General features: G+C 40.1%; 1 pseudogene across 1 annotated transcript; it reads left to right on the forward strand.

Annotated features, from left to right (window-relative positions):
• The first annotated feature begins 9,495 nt into the window (after window positions 1-9,495).
• LOC111524924 lies at window positions 9,496-10,439 on the forward strand (annotated as a pseudogene). The gene has a single exon (XR_002725912.3). The product of XR_002725912.3 is annotated as a clathrin light chain A pseudogene (transcript).
• Window positions 10,440-14,588: the final 4,149 nt, after the last annotated feature.

Genomic DNA, 14,588 nt, shown 5'->3' on the forward strand with positions numbered 1-14,588 from the left:
TATAAACTATTCTACTAAAGACACATTCACTGTATGTTTATTGAAACACTATTTACAATAGCAAAGACATGGAACCACCAAAATGCCCATCAATGACAGACTGGATAAAGAAAATGTGGTACATATACACCATGGAATACTATTCAGCCATTAAAAAGAATGAGTTCATGTCCTTTGCAGAGACATGGATGAAGCTGGAAACCATCATTCTCAGCACACTTACACAGGAACGAAAAACCAAGCACTGCATGTTCTCCCTCATAAAAGAGAGCTGAACAATGAGAACACACGCACACAGGGAGGGGCATATCGGAAGGTTAGGGACAAGAGGTGGGAGAGCATTAGGGCAAATATCTAATGCATATGAGGCTTAAACCTAGATGACCGGTTGATAGGTGCAGCAAATCATCGTGGCACATGTATACCTATGTAACGAACCTGCACATTCTGCCCATGTATCCTGGGACTTAAAGTAAAATAAAATAAATTTTTTTAAAAAAGAAAATGTGGTACATATACACAATGCTATGGTATTCTGCCATAAAAAAAAAAAAAAAAAAAAAAATACCTTGTCATTTGCAACAACATGGAGAACTGGAGATCCTATGTTAAATGAAATAAGTCAGACACAGAAAGACAAACACGGCATGTTTTCACTTATTTGTGGGGTCTAAAACATCAAAACACTTGAACTTATGGGCATAGAGAATAGAAGAATGGTTTGCCAGAGGCTGGGAATGGTAGTGAGGGGTTGGCAGGGGACTGGGAAAGGTTAATGGGTACAAAAAGTAGAACGAATGAATAAGACCTGCTATTTGATAGCACGGCAGAGTGACTATAATAATAGCCAATAATAACTTAATTGTGCATTTCAAGATACCTAAGTGTGTAATTAGATTGTTTGTAACACAAAGGAGAAATTCTTGAAGGAATATATATGCCATTCTTCATGATGTGATGATTTCACAATGCATGTCTATATCAAAACGTCTCACATATACCATAAACATATACACCTACTATGTATGCAAAATTTTTAAAAATTAAAAGAGAAAATATCTAACTACAACCCACTCTTAGCTATTCTAATAGCTTAAAATTATTTACGACTTGCCAAACATTGTTCTAAACACTTTAATTGCAATATGTCATATTCACACACACTGAAAAAACTGTAAGATAGCTATAATAATTACACAGGTTTTGTATTAGGAAACTAACACATACAGAGATTAAGTGATTGAATACAAGTTAAATGATGGTGGTGGACCTCAACTAGATCCTGCTCTATCTCTGTCTATCAGGCATAGTGGTTAAAGAAAAGCGGCCTCTCTAAATGATGGCCAAAGTTGTTTTGGAGGAAATTGTTCTTGCTTCAGTCAGAAAGATATTTTTCTACTTACATATACAAACAGGCAGCCAGATTCCTTTTGTGTATTTTTGTTTGGGTTTAGAAGTTTTAATGCTTTCCTTCCTTCCTTCCTTCCTTCCTTCCTTCCTTCCTTCCTTCCTTCCTTCCTTCCTTCCTTCTTCTTCTTCTTCTTCTTCCTTCCTTCCTTCTTTCTATCTTTCTTTCTTTCTTTCTCTCATTGTCACTTTAAAATTACTGAAAGTATATTGAAATTTTTCACCGTGTTTACAATCCTGCAAAATTGAAGATGATGACAAATGAATACAGTGAAGATGGCAAGATGCTTGATGGTGGCTTCCACCTATGAGAGTGTCTTGGAGAAGCATATCTAGAGCATATAAAACAGGTTTGAAAAAACAAAAAATCCTCTAAAATCTCCATATGGGACATTTTAGAAATCGTCCAAGAAAAAAAAAGGACTGCTTTTTCCTGAGAGGAGCCCATGTTTGTCTCTGCCCCAGTTCCCCTGCTGTCTTTCAAAAGAACACAGCCAAACAGTTCTTACTTCCCAAGGTGCATTGTTTTAAGAAAGAATCTAACAAATGTTACAAAGAAGGATCCACCATTTTAAGTAACAGCCCATTTCATGTATAGATACAACAAACCAGTTCTTAAGAATATTTAAAAGTGTGTTGTGGTAAATCTCACATGCTATTTGATATGCAAAATAAATTTATCAAAAATATAAATAAAAATATGTTTTTGAAATCAGCTTCTTTAAAATTTGTTACAAAACTCCTTTAGTACTATGACAGTAATGGCATGAAGTATACTTTATACAACATATACTCGATTATTTACAGTCTGTTCATCTTTTTTATTAACTATTTTTTAAAAAAATACTGAACAGTATTCTGTGACAGTAATGGCATGAAGTATACTTTATACAATATATACTCTATTATTTGCAGTCTATTCATCTTTTTTATTAACTATTTTTTTAAAACATACTGAACAGTATTCTACTGCCATCCAGCCTACTTCTAGTATATCACAAGTTATTATGTGCCCAAGAAATGGAAAGTTATTATAGAACTAGCCTAAGATAAATAGATTAAGAATTACTTTTAGCTGATCGGCCTTTTTGGAGGTTACGAGGCATCTTTCAGGGAATAAGAATGAGCAATATTAGCAGACATATTTCCTAATGTTGAATCAATAAGGGGATAGCTATACTTTTTTTTTTTAATACTTTAAGTTCTAGGTTACATGTGCACAACATGCAGGTTTGTTACATATGTATACATGTGCCATTTTGGTGTGCTGCACCCATTAAATTGTCATTTACATTAGGTATATCTCCTAATGCTATCCCTCCTCCCTCCCCGCTCCCCACAATAGGACCTGGTGTGTGATGATCCCCTTCCTGTGTCCAGGTGATCTCATTGTTCAATTCCCACCTATGAGTGAGAACATGCGGTATTTGGTTTTCTGTTCTTGCGATAGTTTGCTGAGAATGATGGTTTCCAGCTGCATCCATATCCCTACAAAGGACACGAACTCATCCTTTCTTATGGGTGCATAGTATTCCATGGTGTATATGTGCCACATTTTCTTAATCCAGTCTGTCACTGATGGACATTTGGGTTGATTTCGTCTTTGCTATTGTGAATAGTGCTGCAGTAAACATATGTGTGCATGTGTCTTTATAGCAGCATGACTTATAATCCTTTGGGTATATCCCCAGTAGTGGGATGGCTGAGTCAAATGGTATTTCTAGTTCTAGATCCTTGAGGAATTGCCACATTGTTTTCCACAATGGTTGAACTAGTTTACTGTCCCACCAACAGTGTCAAAGTGTTCCTATTCCTCCACATCCTCTCCAGCACCTGTTGTTTCCTGATTTTTTAATGATTGCCATTCTAACTGGTGTGAGATGGTATCTCGTTGCAGTTTTGACTTGCATTTCTCTGATGGTGAGTGATGATAAGCATTTTCTCATGTGTCTGTTGGCTGTATGAATGTCTTCTTTTGAGAAGTGTCTGTTCATATCCTTTGCCCACTTTTTGATGGGGTTGTTTGTTTTTTTCTTGTAAATTCGTTTGAGTTCTTTGTAGGTTCTGTATATTAGCCCTTTGTTGGATGAGTAGATTGCAAAACTTTTCTCCCATTCTGCAGGTTGTCTGTTCACTCTGATGGTAGTTTCTTTTGCTGTGCAGAAGCTCTTTATTTTAATTAGATCCCATTTGTCAATTTTGGCTTTTGTTGCCGTTGCTTTTGGTGTTTTAGACATGAAGTCCTTGCCCATGCCTATGTCCTAAATGGTATTACCTAGGTTTTCTTCTAGGGTTTTTATGGTTTTAGGTCTGACATTTAAGTCTCTAATCTATCTTGAATTAATTTTTGTATAAGGAGTAAGGAAAAGATCCAGTTTCAACTTTCTACTTATGGCTAGCCAATTTTCCCAGCACCATTTATTAAATAGGGAATCCTTTCCCTATTTCTTGTTTTTGTCAGGTTTGCCAAAGATCAGATGGCTGTAGATGTGTGGTATTATTTCTGAGGGCTCTGCTCTCTTCCATTGGTCTATCTCTGTTTTGGTACCAGTACCATGCTGTTTTGATTACTGTAGCCATGTAGTATGGTTTGAAGTCAGGTAGTGATGCCTCTAGCTTTGTTCTTTTGCTTAAGATTGTCTTGGCAATGCAGGGTCCTTTTTAGTTCCGTATGAACTTTAAAGCAGGTTTTTCCAGTTCTGTGAAGAAAGTCATTGGTAGCTTAATGGGGATGGCATTGAATCTATAAATTACCTTGGGCAGTATGGCCATTTTCACAATATTGATTCTTCCTATCCATGAGCATGGTATGTTCTTCCATTTGTTTGTATCCTCTTTTATTTCATTGAGCAGTGGTTTGTAGTTCTCCTTGAAGAGGTCCTTTACATCCCTTGTAAGTTGGATTCCTAGGTATTTTATTCTCTTTGAAGCTATTGTGAATGGGAGTTCATTCATGATTTCGCTCTCTGTCTGTCTGTTACTGGTGTATAAGAATGCTTGTGATTTTTGCACACTGATTTTGTATCCTGAGACTTTGCTGAAGTTGCTTATCAGCTTAAGGAGATTTTGGGCTGAGACAATGGGGTTTTCTAAATATACAATCATGTCATCTGCAAACAGGGACAATTAGACTTCCTCTTTTCCTAACTGAATACCCTTTATTTCTTTCTCTTGCCTGATTGCCCTAGCCAGAACTTCCAATACTATGTTTAATAGGAGTGGGGAGAGAGGGCATCCCTGTCTTGTGCCAGTTTTCAAAGGAAACACTTCCAGTTTTTGCCCATTCAATATGATATTGGCTGTGGGTTTGTCATAAATAGCTCTTATTATTTTGAGATACGTTCCATCAATACCGAATATATTGAGAGTTTTTAGCATGAAGGGCTGTTGAATTTTGTCAAAGGCCTTTTCTGCATCTGTTGAGATAATCATGTAGTTTTTGTCTTTGGTTCTGTTTATATGCTGGATTATGGTTATTGATTTTCGTATGTTGAACCAGCCTTGCATCCCAGGGATGAAGCCCACTTGATCATGGTGGATAAGCTTTTTGATGTGCTGCTGGATTCGGTTTACCAGTATTTATTGAGGATTTTTGTATCAATGCTCATCAGGGATATGGGTCTAAAATTCTCTTTTTTTGTTGTGTCTCTTTCAGGCTTTGGTATCAGGATGATATTGGCCTCATAAAATGAGTTAGGGAGGATTCCCTCTTTTTCTATTGATTGGAATAGTTTCAGAAGGAATGGTGCCAGCTCCTCCTTGTACCTTTGGTAGAATTCAACTGTGAATCTGTCTGGTCCTGGACTTTTTTTGGTGGGTAGGCTACTAATTATTGCCTCAATTTCAGAGCCTGCTATTGGTCTATTCAGGGATTCAACTGGTTTAGTCTTGGGAGAGTGCAAGTATCCAAGAAATTATCCATTTCTTCTAGATTTTCTAGTTTATTTGTGCAGAGGTGTTTATAGTATTCTCTGATGGTAGTTTGTATTTCTGTGGGGTCAGTGGTGATATCCTCTTTATCATTTTTTATTGCATCTATTTGATTCTTCTCTTTTTTCATCTTTATTAGTCTTGCTAGTGGTCTATCAATTTTGTTGATCTTTTCAAAAAAACCAGCTCCTGGACTCATTGATTTTTTAAAGGGTTTTTTGTATCTCTATCTCCTCCAGTTCTGCTCTGATCTTAGTTATTTCTTGCCTTCTGCTAGCTTTGGAATGTGTTTGCTCTTGCTTCTCTAGTTCTTTTAATTGTGATATTAGGGCATCAATTTTAGATCTTTCCTGGTTTCTCTTGTGGGTGTTTAGTGCTATAAATTTGCCTCTACACACTGCTTTAAATGTGTCCCAGAGATTCTGGTATGTTGTATCTTTCTTCTCATTGGTTTCAAAGAACATCTTTATTTCTGTCTTTATTTCGTTATGTACCCAGTAGTCATTCAGGAGCAGGTTGTTCAGTTTCCATGTAGTTAAGCGGTTTTGATTGAGTTTCTTAGTCCTGAGTTCTAGTTTGATTGCACTGTGGTCTGAGAGACAGTTTGTTATAATTTCTGTTTACAGAAATTATACATTTGCTGAGGAGTGCTTTACTTCCAACTATGGTCAATTTTGGAATAAGTGCTATGTGGTACTGAGAAGAATATATATTCTGTTGATTTTGGGTGCAAAGTTCTGTAGATGTCTATTAGGTCTACTTGGTGCAAAGTTGAGTTCAATTCCTGGATATCCTTGTTACTTCCTGTCTCGTTGATCTGTCTAATGTTGACAGTAGGGTGTTAAAGTCTCCCATTATTATTGTATGGGAGTCTAAGTCTCTTTGTAAGTCTCTAAGGACTTGCTTTATGAATCTGGGTGCTCCTGTATTGGGTGCATATATATTTAGGATAGTTAGCCCTTCCTGATGAATTGATCCCTTTACTATTACGTAATGGCCTTCTTTGTCTCTTTTGATCTTTGATGGTTTAAAGTCTGTTTTATCAGAGACTAGGACTGCAATCCCTGCTTTTTTTTGCTTTCCATTTGCTTGGTATATCTTCCTCCATCCTTTTATTTTGAACCTATGTGTGTCTCTGCATGGGAGATGGGTCTCCTGAATACAGCAAACTGATGGGTCTTGACTCTTTATCCTATTTGCCAGTCTGTGTCTTTTAATTGGACCATTTAGTCCATTTACATTTAAGGTTAATAATGTTATGTGTGAACTGGATCCTGTCATTATGATACTAGCTAGTTATTTTGCCCACTAGTTGTTGCAGTTTCTTCCTAGCATCGATGGTGTTTACATTTTGACATGGTTTTGCAATGGTGGTACCTGTTATTCCTTTCCATGTTTAGTGCTTCCTTCAGGAGCTCTTGTAGGGCAGGTCTGGTGGTGACAAAATCTCTAAGCATTTGCTTGTCTGTAAAGGATTTTATTTCTCCTTCACTTAGGAAGCTTAGTTTGACTGGATATGAAATTCTGGGTTGAAAATTGTTTTCTTTAAGAATGTTGAGCCGGGCGCAGTGGCTCAAGCCTGTAATCCCAGCACTTTGGGAGGCTGAGATGGGCGGATCACGAGGTCAGGAGATCGAGACCATCCTGGCTAACACGGTGAAACCCCGTTTCTACTAAAAATACAAAAAAAACTAGCTGGGCGAGGTGGCGGGCGCCTGTAGTCTCAGCTACTCGGGAGGCTGAGGCAGGAGAATGGCGTAAACCCGGGAGGTGGAGCTTGCAGTGAGCTGAGATCCGGCCACTGCACTCCAGTCCGGGTGACAGAGCAAGACTCCGCCTCAAAAAAAAAAAAAAAAAGAATGTTGAATATTGGCCCCCACTCTCTTCTGGCTTGGAGAGTTTCTGCTGAGAGATCTGCTGTTAGTCTGATGGGCTTCCCTTAGTGGGTAACCCAACCTTTCTCTCTGGCTGCCCTTAACATTTTTTCCTTCAATTCAACTTTGGTGAATCTGACAATTATGTATATTGGAGTTGCTCTTCTCGAGGAGTATCTTTGTTCTCCCCATTCTCTCTATTTCCTGAATTTGAATGTTGGCCTGCCTTACTAGGTTGGGGAAGTTCTCCTGGATGATATCCTGCAGAGTGTTTTCCAACTTGGTTCCATTTTCCCCGTCACTTTCAGGCACACCAATCAGACGTAGATTTGGTCTTTTCACATAATCCCATATTTCTTGGAGGCTTTGTTCACTTCTTTTTACTCTTTTTTCTCTACACTCCTCTTCTCGCTGCATTTCATTCATTTGATCTTCAATCACTGATACTCTTTCTTCCAGTTGATCGAGTCACTTACTGAAGCTTGTGCATTTGTCACGTAGTTCTCATGTTATGGTTTTCTCTCTATCAGTTCTTTTAAGGTCTTCCCTGCAATGATTAATCTAGTTATTCATTCATCCATTCTTTTTTCAAGGTTTTTAGTTTCTTTGCACTGGTTACATAGTTCCTCCTTTAGCTCTCAGAAGTTTGATCGACTGAAGGCTTCTTCTCTCAACTCGTCAAAGTCATTCTCCATCCAGCTTTGTTCCATTGCTGGTGATGAGCTGCATTCCTTTGGAAGGGGAGATGTGCTCTGATTTTTTGAATTTCCGGCCTTTCTGCCCTGCTTTTTCCCCATCTTTGTAGTTTTATCTGCCTTTGGTCCTTGATGATGGTGATGGACTGATGGGGTTTTGGTGTGGGTGTCCTTTCTGTTTGTTAGTTTTCCATCTAACAGTGAGGACCCTCAGCTATAAGTTTGTTTGAGGTCCACTCCAGACGCTGTTTGCCTGGGTATCAGCAGCGGAGGCTGCAGAAGATAGAATATTGCTGAACAGCGAGTGTTGCTGTCTGATTCTTGCTCTGGAAGCTTTGTCTCAGGTGTGTACCCTGCCATGTGAGGTGTCAGGGGTTGGTCTGCTCCTAGTGGGGGATGTCTTCCAGTTAGGCTACTCAGGGGTCAGGGACCCACTTGAGTTGGCAGTCTGTCCATTATCAGATCTCAACCTCCATGCTGGGAGATCTACTGCTCTCTTCAAAGCTGTCAGACAGGGGCATTTCTGCTGCTTTTTGTTAACCTATGCCGTGTCCCCAGAGGAGAAGTCTACAGAGGAAGCCCAGCCTCCTTGAGCTGTGGTGGGCTCCACCCAATTCAAGCTTCCTGGCAGCTTTGTTTACCTACTTAAGCCTCAGCAATGGCAGGTGTCCCTCCCCCAGCCTTGCTGCTGCCTTGCAGTTAGATCTCAGACTGCTGTGCTAGCAATAGGGGAGGCTCCGCGGGCATGGGACCCTCTGGGCCAGGCATAGGATATAATCTCCTCGTGTGCCGTTTACTAAGACCCTTGGTAAAGTGCAATATTAGGGTGGGAGTTACCCGATTTTCCAGGTTGTGTGTCTCCATTTCCTTTGGCTAGGAAAAGGGATTCCCTTCCCCCTTGTGCTTCCCAGGTGAGGTGATGCCTTGCCCTGCTTCAGCTCTTGCTGGTCGGGCTGCACCGGGGGACCAGCGCCAACTGTCCAACACAACCCAGTGAGATGAACCTGGTACCTCAGTTGAAAATGCAGAAATCACCCATCTTCTGTGTCACTCTCGCTGGAAGCTGGAGGCTGGAGCTGCTCCTATTCGGCCATCTTGGGCGTGACCCCTGAAAACTATTATCAGCTATACTGTTTTCTGGTTTCCTCAACACCTCTGGCAGCCTCCGCTCTTGGAGTGCTCCTAAAGTCGCTAAGTTCTTGTTTTCATCCCTGTTAGTATCTAAGGATACAGCATCAAGAAACATCCTATATCTTTTATGCTTAAATGCTAACAGGAATGTAAACAAGAACATAGCAACTTTAGGAGCACTCTGAGTGTAGGTATATAAGTATAGGTATAATTGTAAGTATAGGTATATAAACATAAGTGTATATAAATATGGATATATAGACATATGTTCCTATTACATACAAACATTTTCCTTTCCACTAATATAACCAAGATTTGACTGCCAAAATAAAAAGTTGAATGAGCCCGCTTGTCTTCCTCTCCCAGTCAGCACCACAGCGGTGGCTACCGGGCGTGGTGTCGGTGGGTCGGTTGGTTTTTCTCTCACCGTTGGTGTCCGTGCGGTTGAATTGCCCGCCATGGCTGAGCTGGATCCATTCGGCGCCCCTTTTGGCGCCCCTGGTGGTCCCACGCTGGGGAGTGGAGTGGCTGGCGCCGGCAAAGAAGACCCGGCGGCGGCCTTCTTGGTGCAGCAGGAGAGCGAAATTGCGGGCATCGAGAACGACGAGGCCTTCGCCATCCTGGACCGCGGCGCCCCCGGGCCCCAGCGGCATGGCGAGCCGCCGGGTGTCCGGATGCTGTTGATGGAGTAATGAATGGTGAATACTACCAGGAAAGTAATGGTCCAACAGACAGTTACGCAGCTATTTCACAAGTGGATCTATTGCAGTCAGAGCCTGAAAGTATCCGCAAATGGAGAGAAGAGCAAATGGAACGCTTGGAAGCCCTTGATGCCAATTCTCGGAAGCAAGAAGCAGAGTGGAAAGAAAAGGCAATAAAGGAGCTAGAAGAGTGGTATGCAAGACAGGATGAGCAGCTACAGAAAACACAAGCAAACAACAGGGCAGCAGAAGAAGCCTTTGTAAATGACATTGACGAGTCATCCCCAGGCACTGAGTGGGAACGGGTGGCCCGGCTGTGTGACTTTAACCCCAAGTCTAGCAAGCAGGCCAAAGACGTCTCCCGCATGTGTTCAGTCCTCATCTCCCTCAAGCAGGCCCCGCTGGTGCACTGAAGAGCCACCCTGTGGAAACACTACGTCTGCAATATAATCCTACTCAGTGAAGCTCTTCACAGTCATTGGATTAATTATGTTGAGTTCTTTTGGACCAAACCTTTTTGTCTTTAGAGTTGATCATTGCTTGTGATTGCATGTTTCCTTCAACTGTGTTCTCCCTGGTATTCAGAGAGGAGGGGGAGGAGTAAGAGGAAGGGGAGCGAAGCCTCTCAACAGTAGCCTCAACCTTGCTTTTGTGCATTATTCTGAGAATAAATTTCTGTTTCAAACTGTAAAAAAAAAAAAGTTGAATGATATTATGTGTGCTGAAAGCCTCAAAATACTTCAGGCAAATACTTTGATTTTGGATTCCATTAATTGAAAGAACCTTTTCTTTCTTATTTATGGAGTACCAGAGAAAAAGAACACTGAACCAAAAATGAAGAGACTGGAGTTTTACTCCCAGTTTTGCCACCATTATATTTATTGTGTGACCTTGGAGAAGCCAGTCAATTCTTCACACTCAAACGCTCCCATCTGCAAAATGTTGGCAATAGACTACAGAACCTTCACAATCTCTATTCACCCCATATTCTTTGACAACAGTATTTTCTTTCTTTGTGTGTTTGTGTGTGTGTGTGTGTTTATACTGATCAATATGCAATATCTGAAACTGCTTTTGAAAATATAAATTACTCAATTGACCCACTAGGTGGTAGCAAATTTCTGGTTACTGTATGATTGCAGGCTTCCAACCACTTTCATAACCTTGTTAATGCTGACATCAAGAAGTTAGTGAAAAGGACTTTGCCTTATTTGTCAAAAAACATGAGTTTTACTCTTAGTTCTGCCATTTACTACTTGCATGATCTTGGACAAATGAGTATTGCAGGGTTTTTGATTTCCCACCATAAAATCAAAGGGAGTCTTGCAGATCTAAAACTTTTTGCCTATTGTTACCATAATAAAAAAAAGACATTTAAACAGTAATGTCCGCCTTTTTACTTTGAGTCATTCAAGCAGTCTGAATGTGACAAAAAGAAAAATTCCATTTTCTATCAAGTAATTAATATTTTTTAGTTTCCTCATCTAAAAATTAGGGGAAATAATAGTATTCATCCCTTAAAGGGTATGGTAATGATTGAATAACATCACACAAATACAGTAGCTAATAAATGTTAGCAACTATTTTGGGCAGTGGGTTTTTTTAAAAACTATTATGATTTGGTCCCTTGCCATTTGGATCCCCTTAGATCATTCACCACTCCTCTCTCCTAATAATTGTATACATAAGCCAGTGGCTATGGACTGCTTCAGAGACTGCACAGAACAGCCATGGGCCCAGAAATACTTCATGGAATCCTCTCTAGTCTAAGATGCTGTAAAAATTTCCATATCCTTGATCTGTAAGTCCAGAAGGAACCTAGGTCTTTTAATTTAGTCCACCTTTGCTAAAATTTCTCAACAGGGCCATCTAAGAGCCCTCTGATCTGGGTTTGCAGCCAGTGTTCACTTAGATTCCCCTTAACGAGTGGAGAGTCAGCCTGAAGGCCTCCAGGTAAACATGGTGGGCTTCCAACCTTAGCAAAAATCTACACAGACCAGTAACTCTTAAAGATACCTAACCTAGATTGCAGAAGCCAAAGTGTTTGGTTCCTCCTTTAATTGTCTCTGTTTAATTACAACCATTATCAATTATATTGCTTCAATTAAAAATATTGTTACATATTATCTGAACACAGTAGCCAAGTTCTCTTAAGTATTGTTTTCAATCCTTGAAGACCTGAAATGCCAAGGAGGACAGAGGCAAGAGGCACCAAGTCATCGAAGTAAATAAAATTCCCAGGCTCCACCCTGCTCCTCTGCCCTCATTAGTTATCATCACTTTTGAAAATATTTGATATGATAACTTAGCAGAATTAAGGTAAAAAAAGCAGAGCAAATACTAACTATAGTTATTACTAGGAACCACTCCCTTACTTGCCCTATGCCTTTCTTCCAAAAACTACACTGCAACATATTTCTCTATTTTCTTTTTCTTAAATAATTTATTGTTTAGCATTTCTTTTGAGGCAGTATAGGTGCTTTTTGATACTTTACTCTGTGCAACAGGGTGAGTGAGCCCAATCAAAATATTAGTGCTGATAGGGAGCTGTGAGTCAGAAAATACGGCCCAAGCCAGGGCAAATGCAGCAGAGGATGCAGTCCAGACACTCAAGAGCAGAGCAGATCATAAGAAACCAGAATCAGGTAAGAGTGGGGTCTAGAAACACCCCCATACCTTTTATCCTTAGATGCTAACAGAGATGAAAACAAGAACCTAGAGACTTTAGGAACACTCCGAAACCTCAGGTTGCCAGAGATGTTGAGGAAACCAGAAAAGAGTGTGGCTACCCCGTTAACGAGTCAGTGTTAAGAAATCTGTCTGCTTACACCAATGGCTTTTGTTCACTGAAAGATGCCTCAGGACTTCCAAAAAGGCTAATAAGATTAAAGTAGTTCTTGAATGCCCATCCCACATTTAGAAACAGGATTGAATACAAAATTGGAGAAAGGGGGAAAGGGATATAAAAAAGGCTGACCTCCAATTATGTATTCTTTAGCTCAGGGAACATTCTGCAGACACAAACCAACTATCACTAGCTACACTGTGAACTCACTGAGGGCAGACACCAAACCTGGGCTACCCTTTCTATCTCCAGTGACCAGTCTGGTACCTGCCACACATATGCTCTCAAAGAATGTTTGCCTTCGTTACTGCTGTTGTGGATGATGCAACTGAGTATATACCAATGTGAAAGCTTGTGATATTGTCTTGCTTCTAAATGACCAAAGTGCATGATTCTGACCTTTAACCCTCTCCTAACCTTCAAGCTGAACATGCATGTGAGCATGTGAACGTTTAACCACTCCAAATAGGAAGTAAGACCAGAGTGCAGGCTTTAAAGGGATGTAAACTCCCTGTGTGCCTATTACACTTGGTGGCTCCTAACACCCTGAACACCCTTCCAGCTAATGATGAGCTTATAGAATTGCTTTGTAAACATGGTCCAATAGGCTGGAAGCCAGAAGATCTATACCCTAAGCCTAGTGTTGTCACCTGTTAGCTGTATAATCTGAAGCAAGTCACTTAACTCTATTTGCTTTTCTTTTTTTTATAAGTTAGGTCAATTGCCTCTAATGTTTATTTCAGGGACAATATTCTGATTCTAAGCTGGTCATAAAGAAGAGAAAATTGGATTTAACAGGGCCAACTAGTGTTCCTGATCTTTATAAATTCCCACACAGTCTTTGCTTTGCCCTAATCCACATACTTTGCAGTGTGTGAACAACTAAACTGCTTACGGGAGGATTAACTGGTAACATAAATGCAAGGAGTATTCCACCAAATTACATGTAATCATCTTTTTGTGTACTTTAGGGCAGGAGTAAACTCTTGCCATTTCAACACACTCTGAATTGGTTAGCTAGCAGCCTAAGAAACAAACTTAAAATAACTTTAAGTGAAGCTATAAAATATAAGAATTTTATGCTTCATCCAATAAACCTTATATGCAATGGTCTTTAAGTTTACTACAGATGTCACGTGAAATAATGATGAAATTAGCAAATGTTGACAGATTAAACAATCAAATAGACAACTGACTGGAAAAATGGGCCAATGGAGGTAGAATTGTTTGCAGATACTCAAGTTTGCAGCCCTATGCCACTGAATGTTGGGTCCAGAGTATAAGCAGAGAGATTTTCAGTGAGAGAAGGGTGACCACGCCTTTTTCACACTAATGAGAGATGAGGAGGAAAGGATTAGCACAGATATCGGTAGGATTGTTTTATCATGGTGATTGGAAATTGAGGGAATTTTGTAATGATTAAAGTAACTACGTGTCCTAGCTTGTCTGGAGCAATCTTGGTCAATATTCATTGTCTTGGTATCAAGTTATAAGAGCGTCCCCTTTGACTCTCAAAGCTGTCTCAGTCTGGATGAGAAATTATATGGTCACCCAACTTGGAGTGGCTTTTGTTTTTCCTCAGTAGCATTGGAGGTGGGATGTGGGCACAGATTTCAGGAACGTGAAAAGGTATGAAATAATGGCTGTGGAGAACAGGAGAGAAAGCTGACCACAGTAAAAGAGGATATAAGGCTGCATTACAGGCCCAAGGGATTCGGGACTTCAAGTGTTTAGAGGCACCATTGTATATCTGTCACTGTACAATAACCCTCTAAGACCTGCAATAATGTGCCTATTTACAAGTAAGGAAATTGACTCAGAGAGGTCATATAGCTTATTCAAGGACACAGTGATGAGAGGTAGATCTTGGATTCAAAACCAGGTCTTTCTGATTCCAAGATGTGTGTACTTAATCACTACACTTTATTGTCATGGGGTCTCTGGGGGTTTTAGGTAGTTTGAAGTCCTACCTGTCTTCTTGACTACCGTGCTATATTGTCTATAT

The sequence above is a fragment of the Piliocolobus tephrosceles genome, chromosome 3, assembly GCF_002776525.5.
Source record: "Piliocolobus tephrosceles isolate RC106 chromosome 3, ASM277652v3, whole genome shotgun sequence".
NCBI classification, from domain to species: Eukaryota; Metazoa; Chordata; class Mammalia; order Primates; family Cercopithecidae; genus Piliocolobus; species Piliocolobus tephrosceles.